Below are 4,379 nucleotides of genomic sequence, written 5' to 3'. Positions count from 1 at the left end.
CCACCCCTCTCAAACCCACCGTGAATGGAGGGCAGGGGCGCCTCCCCCTCCTCAAAACGAGGGGGGCCCGAGAGGGGCAGCCTCAGCCCGGCTCCACGCCTCCCTCGAAGGGAAGGCCGAATAAAGGGTCGCTTTCCCCTCCCTCTGCCCGGAAAAGCCCGCGCCGTCTTGGGCTGGCCACGCCTCCCGGCCGCTGTGAAGAAGCAGCCCCTCGCGCGCACCCCTCTTTTCCAGGAATGGAGCGGTCCACCTCCTCCCCCTTCCACGCTGGCCGGATCCAAAGCATAACGGGCGGGGGGGGGAGAAGGGCTCCTGGGGGCTTCCTCAGCTCCCTCGTCCTCACCTCGCCGCCTCGGCCTTCACCGCCTTCCCGCGCCTCCGTCCGCCTCCACCGCCGCCCCGCGGTGCTTTTCCCAGCTCAGCGGCCAGGACCTTGGCCTCCAACCAGGAAGTGGCCCGGTGTGACACCTACTCCTCGCTGCCATGACAACGCTCCCCCGCCCGCCGGGCTCGGGCCAGGGAAAGCCTCGGCTCCTGGCCGCACGCCGCCGCCTGGCAGCGTCGAGGGCGTTCCCAAGCAGGGCGCCATTTTGCATTCCAAGGAGGCTACGGCGCGCCGGCGTGGCAAAACCAGCTCCTACTTCGCGATACGGCTTCCTTAAGCAGCTCTGCCATCTTCAGTCAAAAGCGCGGAGAGGCCCCGCCTCTTGCGCGAACAGCTGCAGGATATTGCTCGGTATAGACTCCAATTCCCAGAATTCCCTAGCTTGCCATGTTGGCTGAGGAAATCTGGGAGTTGAAGTCCACCCATCTTAAAGTTGCCGTGTTTGAAAAACAAATGCCTCCCTTTAACGATCAGCCCTATCATTTGCACTTGAGCATAAAGCATATAAAATAAAATAACCCTACACAGTCACTGAAAAAGCAAACAGGGAGATAAGTGATTCTGGGGTTTCCTTTCGTTTTGACACCTTGCCTGAAACGTCTTTTTGGGAAACTTAGAGGTGTGAAAGCCTTGACATAATATAATCACAATCTGCTTATTTAACCCACTATTTCTGATGTTGCATGATACATTCAGCCATCAGTGGGAACACAAAGAAAAACACAACTTTGGATGTGGACAAAGTCTTAACATAAATTGTGAATCCAGTCAGTTCTTCACATTTTGGCCTTACAGCAATCCAGGAAGGCTGGCCCAAATGAGGGGGAAAAAAGTGGGAAATATTGCAGCAATGGGAAAAAAAGATTGCCCAGACTTATTAGCCCAACCACCAAGAAATATAAAGCAGATAAACCCAGATTTTATTTTTTAGATTTTCTTGCAGCATTAAAAGGCAACAGTAACACCAGCTCACCAGAGAACAATTAACACACTGAGTTTGGCTATAGTGCAGCCCTAGAGAAAGGCAAATTTGGCCTGCTAAGCTGCTACTACATCACTCCTCCATTACTGCTGCAATTTTCAATCTGGAAGACAGGGGGCACTGCAAAGAGCCAACCACTACCAGTGATAGGGTGGTGCATGTGTGAAGGCAAACCAAAGCAATAATAATAATAATAATAATAATAATAATAATAATAATAACAACAACAACAACAACAACAACAACAATAATAATAATAATAATAATAATAATAATAATAATAATAATAATAATAATAATAATAATAATAATAATAATAATAATAATAATAATAGTAATAGTAATAATAAAGTTGGAAGGGATCTTGGAGGTCATCTAGTCCAATCCCCTGCTCAGGCAGGAAACCCTATACCATTTCGGACAAATGACTGTCCAATCTCTTCTTAAAAACTTCCAGTGTTGGAGCATTCACAGCTTCTGGAGGCAGGTTGTTCCACTGATTAATTGTTCTAACTGTCAGGAAGTTTCTCCTTAGTTCTACGTGGCTTCTCTCCTTGGTTAGTTTCCACCCATTGCTTCTTGTCCTGCCTTCAGGCGCTTTGGAGAATAGCTTGACTCCCTCTTCTTTGTAGCAGCCCGAGATATTGGAAGACTGCTATCATGTCCCCCCTCGTCCTTCTCTGCATTAAACTAGACATACCCAATTCCAGCAGCCGTTCCTTATATGTTTTAGCCTCCAGTCCCCTGATCATCTTTGTTGCTCTTCTCTGCACTCTTTCTAGAATCTCAACATCTTTTTTACATTGTGGTGACCAAAACTGGATGCAGTATTCCAAGTGTGGCCTTACCAAGGCCTTGTAAAGTGGTATTAACACGTCACGTGATCTTGATTCTATCCCTCTGTGATAGGGTGACAGGTTTCAAAGCAGCTGGATTTGGAGGGACTTACAATGAGTAACTCTCAGATTCAGTAGGAGACCCCAGAATGGGGAAAGCATTTTCAAGAGTAGAAATGGGGTCCGTCCGTCCCCCCCAAATAGGGAAGGAATCCACTGAATCCATTGACTTACTTGTTTGCCATTGCCATGAAATTGCTACGGTCATCTGCCTTAGGACACAACAGGGAGCAAAAGTAGGAGGGAAACAGAAACTCCACTGACCTCTATGGATCGGTGAGTCAGTGGCAGCTGAACCTGTATAGCCGAAAGAAAACAATACATCTCTGGCCAAAACCTTTGACACCCTCTCTTGGGAAGCTAAGAGTACATTCCAGAAGAAGGCGATGGCAAACCACGGTTGACATATTGTTTGTTTATTACACTCATATGCTGTCCATCTCCCTATGCAAAGTAATGCTGGATGATAAAATAACATTTATTTATTAAAACGATAAATAAAATGAATTTTATTCATTTATTTTTATATATCAGATTTAATATTTATTTATTAAAACGATAAATAAAATAAATTTTATTCATTTATGTTTATACATCAGATTTGGGCACCGCCCACTGCCCTCACAGAGCAACTATGACAGTGGTGGCGAACCTATGGCACGCGTGTCAGAGGCGGCACGCGGAACCCTCTCTGTGAGTACGCGCCATCGCCCCAGCACACGTGGTCTCTAAAAGTTTGCCATCACTGGCCTAAGGCCAGCCAGCCTGGAGCCGCCATTGGGGAGCCCACCATCCCACCTGCCAGAGATCCCCTGGATCTCCCCCAACCCTGCCCTGCCCGTCTCCCACAGGTGTCCCTCCCCATAAGCAACATCGAGGTGGCCGCACTCACCCCGGCCATGCCCACCCAGTCTGCCATGACTACTGCAGCCACACCCATCCAGTGGCCACGCCTACCCAGTCTGCCACACCCATCCTGCACCCGGCGATACATAAGTGGGTTTTGGGTTGCAGTTTGGGCACTCGGTCTCTAAAAGATTCGCCACCACTGAACTATGAGTTTGGTAGAAATGCTGGAGTAAGATTCATATTTAAGATTCTTAAAGTGAATATAAAACTAAAAAGAGACTTTTCTTTTAGGCTTAGTGGATAAAGAACTTGAAAAAAAAATTGGGACTTGCTGTTACGGTACAATGTCGACAGCAGCAAGGATGCTTTATGTACAAAAACGGAAAGATACTTTGATTCCCACAATGGATAATTGGCTGGAAAAACTGATGAAACTAGCAGAGGTGGCTAAATTGGCTGCCTTAATCAAAGAACACATCCAACTTTTGTTTCTACTTGGAAACCGCTTCTAAATTTTGAGATGGGAAAAAATGAAACTTTTGACTTTGGGTTTTTTGATTAGATAAGCCTGTTGTTATAGAAATGGCTAGCACATTTTACTATGTAAAATTAAACAGCCGAGGTTGCAAAGTTATTACCTTATTCTGTTGCACTAAAAAGGGTTTTAAGTCAATGGGTTTTTATTTTCCTCTTTACCCTACACTTTTTTCTCTTCCCTTTCCCTCCACTATTTTCATTTGAATTCATCTAAATTTGATATCTTGATAGACTTAGTAAACTTATATGAGTACAACTTGGTTTGATAATTAAGGCACCAGGCTGGAAACCAGGAGACTGTGAGTTCTACTTCCGCCTTAGCCATGAAAGCCATCTGAGTGACTTTGGGCCAGTCCGTCTCTCAACCCAAGCCACCTCACAAGGTTGTTGTGGAAGGGAAAATAGGAGGAGGAATATTGTGTGTGTGTGTCTGGATGTGTGTGTCATTTACAGTAATTTATAAGTTATTAAATCATTTATATTAACAAAGGTGGCTTTTTAAATGCATTCTAGTTCCAATATCTCAGGGGTTGCCCCAAAGAAGAGGGAGTCAAGCTATTCTCCAAAGCGCCTGAAGGCAGGACAAGAAGCAACGGATGGAAACTAATCAAGGAGAGAAGCAACCTGGAACTAAGGAGAAACTTCCTGACAGTTAGAACAATTAACCAGTGGAACAACCTGCCTCCAGAAGCGGTGAATGCTCCAACACTGGAAGTTTTTAAGAAGAGAC

The sequence above is a fragment of the Protobothrops mucrosquamatus genome, unplaced genomic scaffold (genome assembly GCF_001527695.2).
Source record: "Protobothrops mucrosquamatus isolate PMUCROS unplaced genomic scaffold, P.Mucros_1.0 scaffold2428, whole genome shotgun sequence".
NCBI lineage: Eukaryota > Metazoa > Chordata > Lepidosauria > Squamata > Viperidae > Protobothrops > Protobothrops mucrosquamatus.
This window is presented reverse-complemented; position numbering follows the sequence as displayed.